Genomic DNA, 21,581 nt, shown 5'->3' on the forward strand with positions numbered 1-21,581 from the left:
ATCGCGCATCGTCGCAACAGGTTCTAAAGGTTCGTACTTACGTGGATGTGGCCGGGGTGTCCTCCTGCGTGCGGATGTTGGCCTATATGGTGGAGGACGTCTCTTTGGTCTCGTCTTGTATCCCCCGCTCAAGCCTTCAAACTTCCCTGGCGCTTTGCCGCCCCCGGGCCGTTTCACAGGCGTGCTGCCGGTGGCCGTCTCCTGCTCTTCCGACCCTGCTTAGTTGTTAAAATTCGCGGAATGTGAGCCATGGACCATCAGCAAACCACGAGTAAGGCTATCGCCATTGTAACAGCAAATAAGAACGTTCAAGCGCCGTAGGTTCGCGTAGTTGTGAACGTAGCAAGCAGACCTGACGAGCAGATGACACGCGTCTCGGGGCCTCTCGGTAAGCGCTGAAAACTTTTACGTTTTTTTTTAAATTTTTACACACAAGTGTTAAATGCTGTTCAAATTAAGCGAAGATATGTCGTGTACCTAGGCGCGTTAAAGACCGTGCGGTGCGTGAGATTCGGGAAACAAGATGTTGGCACCACGGAGAATTGACGCTATATTGTGCAGCACGAAGTCTTTACGAAAAGGGCTTTGCTAATACACCACCGACGTACCTTGCTCATGCTTTCTAGTGATCACGCTAGAAAATATAACGCAGGCAAATTCCGAACATGTGCACCTGCCGGCGATTTCCTCTTTATAAGCCCACGGTACATAGACGCTAGCTTATACAGATCTTGAAAACGTATTCGGGGATCCTAATACGCGAATAGATGTTGGCGAATAGACGACTACAGATTCCATAACACTACTCATATTCAAGAACTTATCAGCAGCAACTTACGAGGCGTGCTGCCAAAACGGGCTTTCTTTGAGGATGCAAAATTTCCGCACAAAAGGAACAGACCAGAATGACGGGCAGGTTTATGTTTACAGTATTCACGCAAAGAACAAGGAAAAGCAAGCAGCGCCAAGACCTAGCTCTAAAGTTAACACACAGATTTTCAGCACGTAAGAACGATCGCCATTTGCATTCATTCCTTTCGTCTGCATCTGCAGTTATTCATTCTAGATAACTTTTTCGTTTGTATTCCAGAAAATTGTATTGCGACCGTGGCGGTAGCAGAGCTGTCTATTGCTTAAAAGCACGAAATGCTCAAATCATGCCTCACGGATCTAAGAAGGCACCACTGTAGGTTAAATGAGGCATACAATTCCCAACTCTCTAGTGCTTAGGCCTGCAGCGTTCCCAGAAAAAATACGGCGTTAGTTACTTGCCCTCCCATTTCCTCCTTCTTATTAGCTCTAGTTCAACCGCTGTCCAAAGCTGTAGAAAGGCTGAACACACCATTGTGAGCTGTCAAGGTCACTTGGTTTGCGCGAGGCTCAAAGCGGTATTGATACGGTGGCATGACTCACCATTCTTAATACCTAGCTGGGAACGACAGCTTTCGGTCGCCAAGAGACAACCAGACGCGACGAGTGGATGATACACGGCTCGGGGCTTCTCGGATGCGCTGAAAACGTGTCCTTTTTTTTTTAATTTTACACACAAGTTCTAATTGCTCTTCACTCGCCGTGGTTGTCAGTGGCTATGGTGCTGGGCTGCTGAGCATGAGGTCGCGAGATCGAATCCCAGCCGCGGCGGCCGCATTTCGATGGGGGAGAAATGCGAAAACACTCGTGTACTTAGATTTAAGTGCGGGTTAAAGAACCCCAGATGGTCGAAATTTCCGGAGTCCTCCCCTACGGCGTGCCTCATACTCAGAAAGCGGTTTTTGGCACGTAAAACCCCAAAATTTATAAGTGCTGTTCAAATTGAGCGAAAGTATATTGTGTGCCTTGGCGCGTAAAAGACCGCGTGCGTACGTGAGATTCGGGAAACAAAATGTCAAAATAACGGAGAACTGACACTATATCGTACAACCTATGAACCCGCATATACCGCGTAGGGGCAGGCAAATTGGCGGATCTGTTAGGCATGGAGGGCCATCTGGGTCGTACTTTTCGGCGAGATGGTAGTCTAGCCGCCTACGTGATTATCTTTCTGAGCTATGTCGAATACTCGGTTACGGTAGTCGAAGTTCAAATCGCCCCTCTTTTTTTGACGATGGTGCATCTGAATTTGACAGCCTTCAGTGAGCTACATCTGCAGGCTTGGAGTGACGCCTGACACCGGCGAAAGATGCCGAGAGAGAGTGGGGCTACGCTAATATAGGTACAACCAAATTAGGAAGGCCCACTAAGCTTGAACAAAGACACTCCCTCACCAGAATTTTCCTCCCTGGTGCACTATTCGGCCACAACCTCCCTGATGCTAATTACAAATAACCCACGGCCCTCAACCCCAGCAGCTGCGGATCACCTGACCAAGGCGGTGGCCAGACCTGTAACGCAGCATTGGGTGCTAAGCATATCTGGGTGCGGACATGCCGCCAATGGAAAGTGACCCTCTCAACCTCTAAGGGTCGAACTCTGTCGAGTGAGTCTAGCTTGGCAGGACTCTTTCAGGAACTATCAGACTTTGTTTGGGCCATTATCGGCCTTAGTGAGATTAGAAGAACTGCTGAGGCTTATACATTGCTAAATAAGGGCCATGTCCTCTACTATAGATGTTTCCCTGATAAGAAGCAATGCGGTGTGGTATCCCTAATCCATTAGGACATAGCGGACAACATTAACGAATTCCACAGCAATAATCAGAGGGTAGCAGTAGTCGTAATCAAACTTAATAAGAGCTGTAGATTAAAGGGAGTAGAAGCCTACGCTCCAACATCCAGTTACGACGATGAGGAAGATCAGTTTTATGAAGATGTTGAATTAACGATGAGAAAAGTGCAAACTCGATGTACAGTAGTAATGGGTGACTTCAATACAAAAGTGTGGCACTCACCAATTCTCCTATCATCATCATCCATCCTAGTACTTTCACTCCCCTTCCCTCTTCCCCAGTGCAGAGTAACAGATTAGAGCGCACCAGCCTCAGGTCGACCTCTCTGTCTTTCCTGTCCATAAATTCTATTCTATTCCATTCTGTCGAAAAAGCAGGCGAGTGAACAGGCAATTGAAAACTACAGCGTCAATTCTAGAAACGCTAGAGGAGAGATGCTGGTAGAACTCGCAGAAAGGAATGACCTTAGAATAATGAACAACTTTTTTGCTAAACTTAGCAACAGAATGTGGACCTAGGAAAGCCCTAATGGTGAAACAAGAAAGGAAATTGATTTCATAGTTTCTGCCGATCCCAGCATAGTGCGGGATGCATAAGTGATAGGTAGGGTAAAGTGCAACGATCATAGGTTACTGAGGGCTAGGTTTCACCTGAATTTGAAGAGAGAAAGAGCAAAATTGGTCAAGAAGAAACAGGTCAACCTAGAGGCAATAAGGGTAAAAGCTGACAAATTCAGGCTGGTACTTGCAAACAAGTATGCAGCCTAAGAACACAGAGATGATGATGACATAGAGCTAATGAATAAGACCGCAACTAGGTTGGATTCAGAGGCAGGAATTGAAGTGACAGGCAAGGCACCAACGCAACCCGTAGGCAAGCTCTCCCAAGCAACAAAGCACCTAATAAAGAAACTACAAGGAATGAAAGTGTCGAACCCAAGAGATAAGATAGAATTCGCGCAATTGTCAAAACTGATCAACAAGGCGAAAATAAGTGATATTCAAAACTATAACGTGAGAAAGACAGAAGAAGCAGTAAAAAATGGCCGCAGCCTGCGATCAGTGAGAAAGAAACTTGGCATAGGACAAACCAAGGTTTATGCACTCAAAGATAAGCAGGGTAATATCATCAGGAATCTCGAACATATAGTAAAAGAAGCTGAAGAATTCTATCCTGACCTGTACACTACCCAGAGGAGTCAGGATACTTCCGTTACAAACAATAATGACCAGGATACAGAAACTCCTCCTATAGCTAGCGATGAGGATACAAGGGCCTTGCAACACATGAAACGAGGAAGCATGGCAGAAAAAGATGGAATAACGGTCAAATTAATCAAAGATGAAGGAGGCATAAGGGCTCCAGCACTGGCGGCACTTTATACGAAGAGTCTATCGACAGCAAGGGCCCGAGAAAACTGGAAGCATGCAAACATTATACTAATCCACAAAAAGATGTTAAAGAATTAAAAAAAAATTATAGGCCCATTAGCTTACTTCCAGTATCATATAAAATATTTACCAAAATAATCTCCAATACAATTAGGGCAACACTGGACTTTAGTGACACAAGGGAATAGGCTGAACTCAGGGGCCCTATAACGTAAAACTATTCCAATATGTTTTTATTCCTATGCCCTGACGTCAAATTTGCGTATCCGCCGACGCAAGCATCGGGTGGTCACCCGCAGGGTTGTGTGAGCCAACCAATCAAACGCTCTTCTCTTTCATAGGAGGTCACTTTTGTTTGCTTGAAAAACGAACAACATTGCCTACACTGAGCGGCTTGTCATACCTAATTGGCTCACAAGAGGCGAGGAGCACGCTCAAGTGGAGAGGGATTCGATGGAGCCGAGCCACTGTACTGAAAATTGATAACTGGATGAAGAGGGTGGTGCCAGCGTCTGTGATTAGTCCGCTTTCTCTTACTTAGCTTACGGTGGCTCGTCGACAATCGCCGCGGCATGCAACGAAAGGTTAAGAATGACGCTAAAACGGATCCTAAGCAAAGACGAGTTGGCAGAACGAAGTCGTAAACGTGCTGAAAGTGCTCGAAAACGTTACACGCCCACGCAAAAAGTTTTATAACACGCAAATAAACCCACACTCTCCGGCAGGTGCGAGCAGCCAGCGCCTGAGCGATCCGCGGCAGCCATCTTTTATTCCTTTCGGAGCGGCGCAGCCTGAGGCATTTCAGAAAAAAGTCCAGTTTTGTTCGGCATATTAATGCATCTTTAACGCGTGCACGTCCCTTTGACGCGGTGACTTCTTGCGGTTTTGTGACGTCGCATGACAGGCAGGTGAAGTCGGTGCAGCCCGAAAACTTATGGCCAATAGCCGACGACTGTTGGTGAAAAGGTGTCGAGTCAGAAATCAATATTTTTCTTTTGTTCGGTCAAAACAAGCATAATCAATGTGTACACATGATATCAGATGGGGAGCTATCGTGGTTTTTGTGATGTCTCGTGAAAGACAGGTGAAGTGGGGGTGGTCCAAAAATGTTTTCCAGCAATCCCGGAGGGCTGATTGCAGAATTGGAATTGAAAAGTTCGGAATAGTTTTATGTTATAGGGCCCCAGGAAGAGATAATCTACAATAGACCACGTCCATGTGATTAATCAGGTTATCGAGAATTCCGCAGGGTACAATAAGCCTCTCTATATGGCTTTCATAGATTGCGAAAAAGCATTTCATGCAGTAGAGATACGAGTAGTCTTAGACGCATTTAGTAATCAAGGAGTACAGACTGCTTACGTAAATACCTTAGGAAATACCTACAGGGATTCCATAGCCACCTTGATTCTACACAAGGAAAGTAGGACGATACCTATAAAGAAAGGCGTCAGACAGGGAGACAATCTCTCCAATGTCATTCACTGCGTGCTTGGAAGAAGTATTCAAGCTATTAAACTGGGAAGGTTTAGGAGAAAGGATCGACGGCGAATATCTCAGCAACCTTCGGTTTGCCGAAGACATTGTTCAATTCCGCAACAATGCAGACAAGTTACAACAAATGATTGAGGACCTTAACAGAGAAAGTGTGAGAGTTAGATTGATGATTAATATGCAGAAGACAAAGGTAATCATAAATAGCCCGGCAAAAGATCAAGAGTTCAAGATCGCCAGTCGGCCTCTACAGTCTGTGAAGGAGTACGTTTACCTAGGCCAATTAATCACAGCGAATCCTTATCCTGGAAGGTAAATCACAGAAGAATAAAATGGGTTGCATCGCATACGGCAGATATCGTGATCTCCTGACTGGAGCTCACCGTTCTCAAGGAAAAGGAAGGTGTACAATCATTGCATTTTGCTGGTTCTGACATATGGGGCAGAGGCTTGGAGACTGACAAAGTAGCTTGATAACGAGTTAAGGACCGCACAAAGAGAAATGGTAGGAAGGGTTCTAGGCATAACTTTAAAATACAGATAGAGGGTGGTTTGGATCAGAGAGCAAACGAGTGTAGGCGATATTTTAATTCACATTAAGAGAAATAAATGATGCTGGGCAGTTGATGTAATGCGCAGGTTAGATAACCGTTGGACCATTAGGGTTGCAGAATGGGTACCAAGAGAAGAAAAGCGCAGTAGAGGACTGCAGAAGACTAGATTGCGCGACGAAATTAGGAAATTTGCCGGTGCTAGTTGGAATGGGTTGGCGCAGAACAGGGGTAATTCGATATCGCCGGGAGAGGCCTTCACCCTGGGGCAGTGGACATAAAGTAGGCTGATCACGATGAAGATGTTGAACGTAACGGTGGGACATTCGTTGCGATCCATTCACACCGCTGGGTCTCATGCGTCGCGTTTCTGTAAGAAATCTAATAACTAAACAGAAAAGTTGCTAAACGCCAACTGCTACGAAATTCGCTTTGGCGAATCGGATGGTATTGAGGAGAATACACCATTGAAGCAAGTTTAGCTAAGCTACAGATGAAGCAGTTGTCTAGTTTTTTTGTAATAGTAGCCTCGAAATAGCACTTAAGCCGTTGACGCGTGCACCTGCTCGTTAGCAGACATAACGTAGGTTCCATTGCGTTGGTTGGTTCCATAACGTAGGTTCCATCTGCAAGGCCATATCACAGCCGCCCACCACGCAGCCCAACAAAAGGACGTGACAAGAGCTCTTGCAAGGGAAGTGCTGCCGACGCCGGATGTACGCCACTGCTGTAACGTAACGCGACATAATCGAGACAGGCTAGTCACACATGCTTGCCCCTGGCACCAAGAAAAAATAGGAAGGGAAGAGAAGATAAAAGAAGCTAGGACTGTAATTAAAGCGAACTGTAGAGACAAACAACGTTGAGAGGAGGACCGGAAAAGGTGACTGCCGTTTTCCCCTGGGTAGATCAATCTGGGTGAAGACAAAGAACTCTGTAGCCTCCGCCGGGGACCATACCAGCCAAACACCATGATCGACTCAACCCCCAGGAGCCCGTTTTTCCGGAGACGGCTAAGCCGGGCACGGTTATGTGCAGAAGGGTACAACCCCCATGTGCTCGGGTCCACGTTGTGCCAAATCAGCAAACGCCTGATTATGAAGACGCCCCTGCAAGGATACCGGCATCTCATGCATTGCTAATGTAGCAAATGAATCCAGACGTCACATTGCTTCTGGTATTCCCGTCTCCCATTATTTGTAAAGCTTGTAAAGATGTAAACCTTCATCTCGCGTATGTGGTCTTAATTATGAATATGCTTAAACGTATGTGGGAATCTCACAAATTGATCTTCCGAAAAACATTAAGTGCAACATCCTGATGAAATTTTCAATGTTGACTGTTGTTATTTAGTCAAGTTAAACAATATTCATTAGTTTAACAAATAAAGGTTGTGTTATTTTTTGTATAACTAGCAGCGTAGGTAACCACCTGCTGAAGCTAAAATATCAACACATAAAATACCGGCAGGTTGCTGTATATGAATGGGGTCATTCAATTTTCCAGCATCTCAGTTAATAAACAACACGCATTTATATTTATTAAAAAGCTTCTTCGATAGTTCTCGTGTTATACATGAGCTATGCTGATTGTGGTATATAATATGTAATATTATTATTTATTTATCAACCTCTACAGTTCTTGCATAAATTCGCCATGTCTATGGGGTTGTAAAAAATAAACTGATAAATATTTGAAAGTATTGACACGTGAACTGGTTTATCTTTTATGGGTGAGCGCCTTTGACGCCTAAGAAATGTTATCGCTCAGCGCGGGACGCGTCTACATGTATCGCAATTTTCTAGAATGATATCAATGCTTCTATCCACTGTCTGTTGTCGCCGAACCTTGTGTAATCGGATTGCATGTATGCGCGACGCGAATGGTGTACAACTTTGTGGAAGACACCCGGGTCCCAGCCATTACTCTGGAAAATTCGACGACTCATCTATAAAAGCCGACGCGCTTGACCCGCTTATCTGATTTTGACGATCGCCGACTGTGTTCGCCGTTGTCGCCATTCTTTAGGTGTAGACTTTTTGTGAGCACAGGTTCGCCCAATAAAAGTTAGTATCGTCTTGCACAACATTGTTACTGCGTTCTTCATACGTCCCTCCATGTGACAATATTATATTAGAATTTCTTTATAGACTACTAGAGACTGTATTATACTTTCATGTTGTTTGACATAACAACTAATATTAGAGTAAGAAACTTCGGGAAGCCGTTTCGCTTAACCAATTTGACTCCTCGTTTCCATTAAGTAGTTCCATTTCTAAGGGAAATGTGAAAACTAATATTTCAAATTTGAACCTCATCCAAGTACACTACGCTATTTCTCCTCCACAAATTACCCAGACCTCTCCGAAGAGCACAGGTTTCACCATATCTGAAACTAATACCCATTAGAATCAAATTACCGCTTAAACGTAATTCGCTTCGGGCAAGTCACTGTGACGCTTTTTACATGCCTTGATGACATCTCACCACTGAAATGCAACAGTTATACATAAGAAAATGCTAGGTATCCAACAGTGCGCATCACTTATGGTATTTTAACTGGTGATTGACGCCCATTTGTCACCTCGTACCTCACACCATGTCATTTGGCGAAATAACTCCTGTCTAACAGAAATATTGCTGAAAAAATATCAACGAGGAATCTGACTTTTCCCATTTGCGAATGCCGTTCAACTGTGCTTCTGCTCACCGTCTGGTCTCCAACCCTTGGCTCCTCCGCCCTTTGTCTCCTCGGATGAACCTTCTGTCTTCGATGGTCTTTGATGCCCTTTAGATCCCTTGGAAGGTGAACCACCCTCCTCTTTCTTCTGATGCCCCTTTGCTGCAAGTGCAAAATAGGTGTTTCTGTATGCAATTTACCCGGCGAACTGCCGAACGCGACCTCTAGGAAGGCAGTATTTCCGACAAATCTACTACGCACACAATTTCGATTGTTGTGCAACGGCGGTATCGCACTATTTTGTTATGGGGACAGAAGGGACCGCTTTTCAGCTTACCCCGTTGTTCCTAGCATGTTCGGCCGTTCACAGAAAAAAAATAGATCTTAGAACAGAGCGTGTCCTACAGTTTGCTTATGACAACAGTACTGTGCACACAAAAAAGCTCCTTGCTCAACAAATAGCCTGAAATGATTTTAATGCTAGCTATCATTAAAAAAATCTACTGTATGCGACATTATAAGAAGTTGCTGCACTCTCTACCGAGTGCACATTCTTTTACTGGAAGAGAGTAGCTTTACCGTGCCTAAATACACAATATTTCCTGCCATAATAGGGTGCAGTGTTGCGGATTTCATTATTATAGAGGCCAGAATTATGAGTGCATGATCGGGAAAAAGTAATTGCTTTATTATGAAATCATACAGGGTCAAATATAAAATCATATTCAAGGAGGTACTGCAAGTTTTTATGGGCGCAGTTTTATGACATCATCTGAATTCGAACGACTGATACAATGTCATACCTGCACAAGCACATCTAAAAAGAAATTAGCACACTTTGGAAGCCTGTCGTATGTGGGACGTCTGTTATGGGTGATATTACCGTCGCAATTTAGTTAAAACAGTTCAATATCCCTACAGGACTGATTTCAGTGACAAGGTCTGCAACTGAATTCAAAGACACTTCATCACTGTAAACACTTAGCATGCCAGAACACTTATGAGATGAGGGAACTGTTGCAATAGTGAAATTTCAGAAAGCTCTCGGTGTATACTGAAAGCAGAATATAGGTTTGCCATGCCACTTTCTAAGACACAGTTTTCCATCAAAAGACAACGAGGAAGCTATAGCCTAGTAAGGCTACCGGCTAGGCTTTTGGCGCAAATTGAGATCAGTGCACCTCGTCGAGGCCTTCCTTGCTTCTGCCGGTTTTCCCTTTATTTTTAAACAAGACATTTATAGAGCTGCTTCCGTTTGCGTTACGGAATTTGTTAGGTTGCCGCGTTGATTTCATTACCTTGTTTCGTTGTCGTCATCAGTCTGAATAACGTAACTACCATATTCTTGGTGGCCTAAGCAGTATTCATTTATATATGAATTTAATTAGTCTGGCCAATAACATATAGTGACAGTACATTTGTATGAAACGTGGCACGCAGATAAAATAAAAACTCTCAGGTTCCACATCTTTTTTCGAAAACGAAAAAAGAAATGACAAACGTACAGCTGGTGCTGATTATTACCGCCACAAAAGTCAAGAATTATTCTTGTGGACAGATAGCACGATGCACAAGAAAGAAGTGCCTCTGCAAAAAACTAAAGTATTTCACTTATGCCCAGCAGAAACTACAAAATGGGTCTCAATGCTTCTGATCATGGTCATTTATATCCTGAATGTTTTTAAAACACCACCACTCTTCTGCTAACATGCTTCTTTTGGAGCTGCTATTTCATGTCCATAAACAGAAAAATCAACAAAAAATGATCGCTTTTTTTTCGATTGCGCCTGCGCATACGGAGAACCACAGTAGAGTTTTGTGCTGGCACAAAAATGTGAGCACTTCGTTTACTTGCACGGTGTTCTTAGTATATGAAAATAAACATCTTGTCTTTGTATGAGAGCACATTCATCTTGCAATGTGTAAGCGGTAGATATTTACCGGCGGTGAAATAATGTGGTTTCAAATAGGATCATTTGGCCTTGAACAAATATTAATGTCCTTTTTTTTGCACATGCTAGTGGGAAGAAAAGATCCTTGGACCATGGCCTATGCATTCGTGCATGCAAAAGGGCACAAAAGCCCTTATGCACTACGTGCAGGATGCTGGATTGTATAAACGTTTGTGGTACTAGAGATTTCTCTGCGGGTAACTGTGGCTGACTATTATTTTTCTCTTTTACCCTTGTCTATTCATCCCCTTTGCCCCTCCCCAAGTGTAGGGTGACTAACCGTGCACGTCCTTGGTTTACCTTCCTGTCCTTCCCTCTCGGTCTCTCTCTCTCTCTCTCTCTGGTGAGATTGTATTTAGTCAGCATTTGTGGCTCAATGATAAGGTGAACGGGTGGTATAAAGAGTTAAATTGAGTTGTGAAAGTTTAACAGTATGCTTTGCAAAGGGCAGCGGAAGTGATAAAAATCTGATGTTAGCATTAGAAAGAAACACATTTAGTGTGCTAAAGTGATTATGTAGTGAATGTGAAATTTGCTGAATGCCTGTGTTAAGATGGGAAGATAGCGATTTGTGGTATTTACCAGAACAGATCATACCACCTGTGCCACTTCAGGCTGGAGTTTGTAAACGTGCGATTTTCCTTTAAAAAGCGATCACACTGCGAAAAAATATCAACTAGGACGTATACTCTACAGAGGTGAAGGAAATGAATGAATGAATGAATAAATGAACAAATAATAACTAAATAAATTGCTGGCTCTCAAGTAATCGAGAGTAATATAAGCCTGAAATGTCAACCGGCAAAACAGATTGGTTCTAGATGATACTAGCCACAATCTCAAATTGGGTGTAGTGCATGTTGGCAACGGCACATCACACCACAGCGGGGTGGTGCCATCTCTCGAGGCGACGAAACACCCGCTCGGCGGTACTCATCGACTTCTGTCGTTCAAATAAGAGCAGGCAACCCTGTCTCAGCACCAAAAGATGGTGCCCTGTATCGCCGTTTTAAGCGTCGCTATTCAAAACAACAAATAAAACTTCAGTGTTCCAGAAGTTACAGCTTGAGTGATATTGTAAGCAAACAAAAACACGGAAGCAAAATTTTTAGTAACATGTTTGGGCAGTAACTAGCGCATGGAATGCGGTACTGTACAATTTATTGGGGGACAAAGGCCGAATTTTCTTAAGTTTTGACTGGTTTTCCGGATGATCTCGTTTGGTTCACGCAACTTGTCTTGTGCCTTTTTTTGTGCGTATCATCAGCCTGGGCACCACGCATCGCGTCATGGTTGCTTACGCGACTCAGCTATGAACAGACCAGCGCCTGCTCAACGCCCGATGAAACCCAGTGCTTTCTCTTCAATGTGCCGGTTTGGACTTCGGTTGACGCCATCATCGACTTCATTGAAGAAGTCGTAGGTGCAGGAGGGTTGCAGTAGCTGCAACATCACAGCGGCAACAAGTTCTTGGCAGCTGTGCGCTCCGCGGCTCGTGGCAGCCAAGATGGCGGCAAAAGGCTCCCTCCTACTCGCCAACAAGGTCGTACCGCTGGAACCCATGGGCATTCCAGTGGTTTAGGTGACGGTCTATCATCTATCTTGTCAGTGACGACGCCCTGATTGATGCACTTGCACCATATGGGAAGTGCCCAGGCACTTCCGACGTTGTCTTCAAGGACAGGACGGACATCGGCAATGGCAGTCGACTGGTCAAGCTCGAGATGGTAAAACCTCCACTTAATTTCATCATGGTGACTGGCTTTCGGGTTATGCTGGAATAAAAAGGAATGTATAGAGCGTGCTCCAAGTGCGGAGCAGAAGGTCATTTTGGGGCCTCCTGCACATCAGCTCTATGCGCCCGATGTGCCATTTTCAGCCATACAACTGCTCTGTGCAACGCGCCATGCAGACGTTGCAATGGCGAGCGTGCCACTGTTGACTGGGTGCAGCCGCGTTCGTATGCTGCTGCAGTGACACCAGTGACGCCCACGCAACCACCTCTGACAGAGAATAGATCAGAGGAGGCAGCCGAGGCACAAGCCACTGATTAACTAGGAAAATAAAGTGCCCCAGAGGCGTCGGCACCAGCGTCCCCCAATGCCAGCGACGCGGCGTCTTCTCACTCTACTGACGAAGAGAGCAACGAGACGCTACCTGCCACAATGGCGTCGTCTGCCACGGAAGATGATGAGGAGCCTACTTTCGGCACCCAGCCTACGCTATCGCCGCGGGAACGGCATCTTACATGAGCTACAACACCGAACGCTAGCGAGGACGCAGATGGGCGCCATCGCGGCCTCCCAGAGGTCTCGGCTGGTCCATCGAGGTTCACGCCGGTTGTCAAGACAACGACAGCGCTTGCGAGTGGTACTAGTGCAGCGGTGAAGGAGCGACGCACGCACTCGCAAACAGCGTCTGAAGAAGCCAAGAGAACGCTGTCTTCAGAGAGCTCTACGTCATCAGAACCAACGGCAACACCTTCCAAGAAATGCAAGAAAATGTCACGAGACACCACTACTATGGACGCGGTCTCTGAATTGGAGACGTACTGACGATGGCGCCTTACATTGCTTCTGCTGCCCTTAAGGACTGCTTTTCCTCTGCTCCCCGCTACGAAGCTCAGGCAGCGTTTAAGCAACAATGTTTGGCGAGGACATCGCGTTCCCGTCTCTGTGCGAGCCTCCGCAACCTCGGTATTTTAGGAATCAGCTTGCTTCACGCTTACTTGTATGAAGAACATGAGCAGTGCCAGTTTCGCGTTCGCTGGTGTGATACTCCAATGTCACTGCTTACTTTGCCGTGTTCTGGCTGTTGCACTGATGTAGGAAGCCGATTCAGTTCGCAACTAGTCTGTGGTAAGCCACTTGCCTTAGTGTATTTCTGTACGCAAGTAACTCGCCATGTATTTGCACATAATGAAAACGCACAAGGATGTCGTAGCAGAGACAAGCAGATAGAAATAATTCATATCGCCCGCGAGAAAAAAGTCGACCTCGTCTTTCTTCAGGAGTTTAACTTGAGGAACAAACAGGAAGTTAAGAGTTTTGTGATGAATTTTCTGTAAAAGCTTATTTTTCATATAGCCCCAGGAGATGTCGCAGTGAAGGAGTAGTGGTTCTTCGTAGGGTGCTTCTACATGGAATTCACTGCCCATTTGACTTGGAAGGCCGTGTGACAGCTATTGATTTTTTCTGCGGAAGAGCAAAGTTCGGGCATTGAATGTCTATGGACCCGCCGTACCATCAGACCGCAATGACGTCTTTGCGGTCTTCTTTGCGAGACTCTCCCCATTTTTGTTAGACAGCCACCTTTTCTTTACCGGTGGTGATTTTAAATGTGTGCTCGATCCCGTGCGCGACTGACGAGGGCAAAGACAAAACGCTTCCAATGCGCATGCAGCTGAATTAGCTCGTATAGTGAAAGAATACAATTTGTCGGATGCCTGGGTCCATATTCATGGTGGAAGTTTGGTGGTGGCGGCAAAGGCAATCTCAATGTCACCTAGATCGAATGTATTTTCCTCCTGAATTAACAACACAAATTGTCCAGTGCAGCATACTCGATCTCACCGTGGACCCCGGGCACATTTCAGATCATCGAGCTTTCGCTAAGTTGAACCTCGCAGGAAGGCCAGGTGAACGCACTGATATGTAGAAACTAGACATTGCTTATTTGCGTGACCAGCCGACCCTAACCAAACTTAGAGCGCCAGAAGCTGCAACACTATGCGCTTAGGAAGGCAATATCGAAGTGTAGGATACCTTAAAGGAAAGGTGGAGGTCAGCATGCATAGCAGCTAGCTGGACACGAAAAATAAAAGAGACTGAACAGCTTTGTGAGTGCCTCAGAAGGATAAGAATAGTACGTGGTGGTGGTTCCCAAACACAGTTATTGCGCGAATACTTATACCATCAGCGTGAACTATACCATAGACTTATGAGCTCGTCCTCTCGCACCTCCTCAAGGGCGCGGATGACGAACAGGCCAATTCCTGTTCCTGAGGCACTGCGGCTGACTCGTACGTCCAGCAGGAGACAAAATGGCAGCTATTTTATTGAAAAGGTCATAATAGAAGATAACACAGAGAGTGGCGCGTGGTGAGCTATCGAAAGCATTTTTTAGAACTGGTTCTAAGATGCATTTTCATCGGAACAGATTTGCAATGCACAACTTTCGGGTGAAGAAATTTCGGGTTTTTGTGCCAACCTACCTGAAGTAGAATATGCAGAAGGCGAGAATTTATTGTCTCCAACAAATTTGCAAGAAGTTTTTGATGTTATACGATCTATGAACAGCGGATCAACACCCGGTCCACATGGCTTACCAGTCGAATTTTACGGGTCTTGCTGGGAGGAAGTAGGCACTGCCTTAGTATCGCTCCTTACCGACATTCTTGCAAGGGAAGGTATTCCTAAATCGTTTAATCGGGGTCGCGTAATGCTCGTGCCAAAGTCAGATTCCAACCTTGCAGAACCCTCATCCTGGAGGCCTATAACGCTGCTCAGCACAGACTATAAAATATTGACAACCCTCCTTGGAAATGGCAAGAAGATTTTATGGCCGAAAATAGTCAGTGTACATCGAACATGTTCCGTGTCTAGTCGGAGTATATTTTCGTCCCTTAACTTAGCACGTGATATCACACAATACGTAACAGCGCGTGAAGCTTCAGGAGTATTAGTAAGCTTGGACCAAGCCAGAGCGTTCGACCGCTTAGAGCACCAGTACTTATTTGAGGTTTTACGTTGCTATAACTTCCCTGAAGAGTTTGTAGACATCCTGTGGATGTTGTATTCAGGAACAGCAGCTGAGCTACTACTTAAGAGCATTTTGACGCCTATATGTGATCTAACAAGGGGAGTGCGGCAGGGCTGTCATTTGTCACCCATATTGTTTGTGCTTGCGATTGACCCGTTGTTAAGGCGTTTTTGCGAGAGCCCGCTCGTAAGTGGTCTTCCTATGTTGGGAATGGGGTGCAGAAAAGTATCAGCGTATGCGGACGACATCATTTTGTTTTTACGGGATGGGGACAGTCTTCTAGAGGTATTTTGTATTTATAACCAATATGTCTCAATATCAGGGGGCAAAATAAATATGAGGTAATATGAAGCAAAACATTTAGGTCGCACTAAGATAACACTACCAGGGGCCATTAAACGAACCGAGCATATGCAAATACTAAGCATCAAATTATGTGCAAGTGGTGTTTGACCTAACACGTGGGGAGACATTGTCAGCTCGATTAAAGAACAGTCGGAAGCAGTGACTGCGTCGCTACTACCGCTGGTAAAAAGGGCGTTCTGTATTAAGAACGTGTTGTGCGGTAAGCTGTGGTTTGCCGCAAGGGTAGCCCTCCTGCCGTCACCAACAGCACGGGTAGTAAACTCACTTCTTTTCTCATGGTTCTGGTTAAGCAAGTAGCAATACGTAGCGCAGCAATTTTTACGTCTACCGAAATCCAGTGGAGAATGGAGCTTGCCGTGCGTAGTTACATTTGGTAGGCTGTTGTGCACTAAGAGTACATGTGATCTACTTGATGATGATGAGTACCCAGGTAGGCCACTGCTCCTTTATTGGCTGGGCCATTACCGTCGAGCGCTTATGCCGCAGAATACAGGCAACTTGCTTCCGGCCAGCACGGCAGTATGGGGACTCCACGCTTGCAAAGCCAGCTTGTACAAGTAAGGATTACAAAGTGGATTACCAGTTTCTAGACTTTGTGAAATGTTGTGTGAGACAGCTGTACCTCCACGGACAACTACTACACAAACAATGACAGCCATGCTTTCACGAGATTTGCCCTCTCAAGTGAAGGATTTTCATTGGCAATATCAATGGGGTATTCTACCTACAAGAGACAGGCCCGAACGCTGCCATATGTTAGCGAATGATAAATGCATGAATTGCGCACAAACAGAGACCAACGCGCGTGTAGTAAAGGAGTGCGTTGTAGCACGCACTTACTGGAAGATAATTGCAAGAATGTTTAGAATATCCATCGTGCGTCCATCACAGCAACGAGATCGCTTTGAGAATCTCGTCTACTACAGCGCCAGCTACGTCTGGGGGTGGTTCCGCACAAATTGCAAAACAATCTCGGCAGTCAAATAGGGCTATGTACCCCAGAATGCGCAAACTATGGGTGGTAGTATGGGGTCATATTGAAGAACAGCTGTTCAAACTCGGTGAAGCCGAGTTTCTTCGCCGCTGGTCAACGCGGTACCTAACCGTCTCCCGAGGCAGTCTTTGTACAGCCAGAATAATGCTCAATTCTGTTTGCCTGAGTTGAGATTTTGTATTTGTATGTGCCCCGAGTGTCTTTCATAAATTGGAGGCTGACAATAATGCTTTTGCGTGGACGCTGTAATAATTTTTTTTTTTTGTGTATGGCAAAGCCAGTGACAAGCAGACACCATTTATTATTTCATTTGTTAGTCTGTTTGGCTTACATAAAATATGATGTGTTGCATGTGCAATATTATACTGTACTTTACGTTCATACAACAGTTGTAAGCGTGCCTACGGCTGAATAAGTTTCCTTGACAACTTGCCTAGATGTTCTCGTTTGAGTGCCCGGATAACGGCTGTAGCTTTTGCTCATAGTCACTTGAAGGTCGCCGACAAAGGGAGGCAAAAGATTTAATCCTTAATAAATCAAGCGAGGCGCACTTTCCCGTATGACGTTGCTGAATCAGGTGTGCTACAGCGTGCAGCCTATTGCAAGCGGTGTGTCTGGCGAAGACCGTGGTACAATACAACGTAGGAATACAATGAATCGAAGCCGAACACGTTTGATGCAAAAGCGATAACGTCCTGCACACAACTCTCCTAGGAATAATTGCAGCTGAGCTTACTCATGCAACTGTCCTTGCACTGCTCCTTGGTGTCAAACATGTTTCCATTCTGTGGACAATCTCCGTACATAAAATTGTCGCATGTTGCTTTATTTTGGTCATAATACCATTTATCAATCTGGCTTTCGCACTGATCACCTTCTTTCGGCATCGATGAGCAACGCACATTCGGTGACACTGCTTCACCTGAAACAGAAAGTTAAAAATAAATGCCCTAACAATATATCATGGTTTATTATTGACCAAGAAATATTTGGCAAACTTATTCGGAATACCGGATTTGTACGTCTTACTGCTATGGAAAACGAAAGAGCGCCAATATCGAGAGGCATACTATCGAGTGCTTGACTTGCTTCAGAGCTGAATCGAACTTGTGCACCAGCTTTCTAACAAGTGGGAGTATTTCTCACGTAATTTAAAGCAAAGCGCCTGATAATATTTTATGGCCTAGAATATTTCTACTTAGCAAAACACATGATGGTTTTATTCTATGCAGATAATAATCTACATGCTGGTATTCAAGACCATCGCCAGTGTTGTTTTCTTATTAGTTGCGTATGGCTACTGGCTACTTCGATTCTCGTATCCGTTTGCTTTTTCCAGCCGACGACCTAGCAGAAGGGCTGGGAATTGAGCGGGTTTGTTGATATTATTTAATGCTGAAAGCAGCGCAAGAAAGCACCCGAAAGCAGAGACGAACAGGAGAGGCGCTCAGATTTTAATTAAGGTTTTATTTAATCTGATGTGTATTTGCACGTACACGATAATTATAAGAAAGAAAGATAAAGAGCAGTATAACTTCAGCCCCGCGTGCGCAATGACAATAAATTAATAAATATATTTAATGGCGTTAATAAGCTTTCCATGTTTTTGAGAACACTTTCCATGTTTTTGAGAACATTTATTCTTGTTTCTGTTTCGTATTATCTGTATGTACAAAGACACGTCGCCCTAAACAAAGCGTTCCATCTGAGTTCACTGTCTGTCACCTTGCTTTTATCTACTTTGTTAGGCGTGTTTGCCTCTACTCCTTGGTGAAATTATGGTTTGAGTTTCTGGATATCTCTCCTAGCTTCGCGATTGTTCAGCTGTAGCCATTCGCTGGTGACTTTCGGTGTAAAATTAAAAAAAAAGATGCTCCATCTGCAATGAATCTTCGTACCTGCAGTTACTTTAAATACAAAAAAATACCACATCGTCAAGCAACCTGCCATAGGCACGCTGTTGCGAAAGTATATTGGTAAGCATATGAGCCTATCTATATGCTTCAAAACAAATCTACCAGCAGTGGAAATATCACGTCGTTAGCTGGATCGTAGTTTTAGATCAGCATTTTCACATTGCATTATTTTGCTTATTCCTGTGCATTTTCACAGTGCCTCTATACTATACATAACCATGTACAATGAAGTATGCAGCAGTCTATGTGCGTGCGAGAATGCCTGTTAAGATGCAGTAACCAAGATTAAATTATGTCTGTCAACAACATTACGGAGAGCATTGTTAGAAGTGATGAAGTGCTCTTAAAGCACAACAAGCATACAGATGTTACCAATAACATAAGTTATTGTGAGTACTAATGACATTTAGCGAGAGTTATCAGTCTAGCACTACATGCGCAGTGTCTTCAGTGAATCGAGGCATTTCATAAAATGTGGGCCACTTCCTTTTATTCAGGCACTAAATCCTCTCGCATCAATTTGTTCTTAAGTTTAGTGTTTTTTGGAAGAGAAAATTCTATGTGTGCAATTAGACCACAGGCACTTCTATAATTGCTAGTTCAAGCGATAATATTTGCTTGAAGTAGCACAAGAAAAATTTATCAAATGCTCCTTTTTACGATAACAGCAAGCTGCGGAAGCCAGTAAGGGCATGCATTTCAGTACGGAAAACTCGAAGACTCACTTCGCAACTTGAAAATGTGGGTACAAGAAGGCGTCATCAATTGAAACGTCAGCCGCAAAGCAGCAGCTAAAAGCTCAAAACATATCTCGCGCGTGCCACTTCGAGACAACGCGTGGCACGCTTTTCGCGTGTGAAGTTGATAAATATCGCAAAATTTTCGTCAACTTCTACATGCACTATTGAGAGAAATAACTGAAGGCAGCTCAACATACCCTAAAATTTTAATTAGGACTCATGTGTGCTATGCTGAATCAGGGCACTTTGTATATTTAAAGACTATTTCTTATATGTACGTCCAGCGCAATTTTTAATACGTCTACAATTTCTTATTGCTCTGTTCTTCATATGTGTAATTAAAGGCGTCATTGAGTATACACGTAGTGCTAGGTGTGTTGATAATGAGTCCGTCGACTGCAGTCAATACTTGAAGCAGTTGTATCTACAATATCACCGCGCACAAGCAACTGACTTTTGCTAATCGCGTGTTCCTAAAAACCGCATTCGTCATCAATACGAAGGGGACCACCTAAAATTTACCGCCCCTAGGGAAAGAAATACACACGCCCTGCTTAAAAGTGTGGAATCTCCCTGAAAGTTGAACAAGAGGACTTACTCCTCTGTATTAAATTTCTAGACTTGAACCTCTGCATCACGATGTATCGTCGCTCTAAAAAATTCGCTGTTCAATTTATACTCGTGGCCACTTTACATTCTGTGCATTTTTAGTATGTTGTGCAACAATTGTATGTCTCAGCTTCAGTTGCGGAGCAATCATCGTTGAAGGAAAAAGAAGACGAGCACGACATTCCACTCTTTCACAGCTGTATGTTGTGTGCCCAGTTGTTGCTGTGATGACCTGGTGTGCTACGGGAGTGCTTCAGGCAACTTAGCCAAAAGACGGGCTTTATAGGTGAATATGGGGCCATTGTGAACTTTTAGGAGCCGTTGGAAACAATTCTAATCACGAAAAAGTGGCAGAAACGGAAATTGTGCAAAAGTGCGTAGCGAGATTTGTCAGAATTTTGTGACATTACCACGCAGTGTAGTGCGGTGGTTACCATCTTGAGCGACGGTGACCAAATCGTTGTTGAAATTCCTGAAAGCAATGTGTTTCTCTTCCTCTCTCCTCGCAGAGGCGTTTGCGTCGGCAGGCGTTTGGTGTGTTGCGAAACCCCGTACCCGAGCACATGAGGGCTTGCGCGGGTAAGCCGAGCCTGGAGAAAGGGGAATCCTGAGGGTTGAGCCGATGCCGGTGATTGGGGCTTTAAGATCCCCTGCGGAGTCAGCACACCTCTTTTGTCTTTGCTTCACATATATGGCACCTCCCGACTAACCGACCTGGAAGAAACCGATGGTTGCCTTTTCCTGTCCTCCTCTTCAATGTCAGTTTTTCTCTCTCGCCTTTTCATCTGTAATGTCTTCTATTCCCTTTTCGCTTAATATTTCCGGGTGTGGGAACCCAACCTTAGGACCATGTTTTCTTAAAGTCCGTACAGTTGGCCTATCTAGGACCTGTCTTTTCATGGCCTTGTATCTCCAGGTTGAGCTCCATGCTGGGTGGCTGGCTGTTCTGCCACAATTCTACATACATCTATGGCAAATCCTTTTCCGCCACTTCCTGACAGTCCTTAGTAACGAGGGTGCACCGTAGAAATATTAAGGTTGTTTGGCCGTCAAATGGATTATTTTTCACAATTTCATGCCATACACTCCATGAAAACCACAAACGCAGCGAAAATGATCTCTTCTTGCCTCGTTTCGAAATCACTAACCAAAGTTCAAAGCCAAAGCTATAAAATATCCATACTACAAAGTGGACATCTCCGTCTGGAAGAATCAGAATGAAAGGCTGCCGAATCTTGTGTCTTTGGGGACGTTCTAGTAAACGTGACCACGCATCGTACTATTAACACCTGCGGTGATGTTACATCCGAGAGTGACCTGATTGATCTGACAAAGGCTGAGCTACTTGAACTCTGGGTTGACCAGAATGTGATCAGTGTTACACAAATCTGAATGGTGCGCGATGGTAAAGAAATAACGGCATTTGGTTTAGTTGTTCTGCCCGAAACATTCGAGATGAGTA

Source organism: Dermacentor andersoni, chromosome 7 (assembly GCF_023375885.2).
Source record: "Dermacentor andersoni chromosome 7, qqDerAnde1_hic_scaffold, whole genome shotgun sequence".
Lineage (NCBI taxonomy): Eukaryota > Metazoa > Arthropoda > Arachnida > Ixodida > Ixodidae > Dermacentor > Dermacentor andersoni.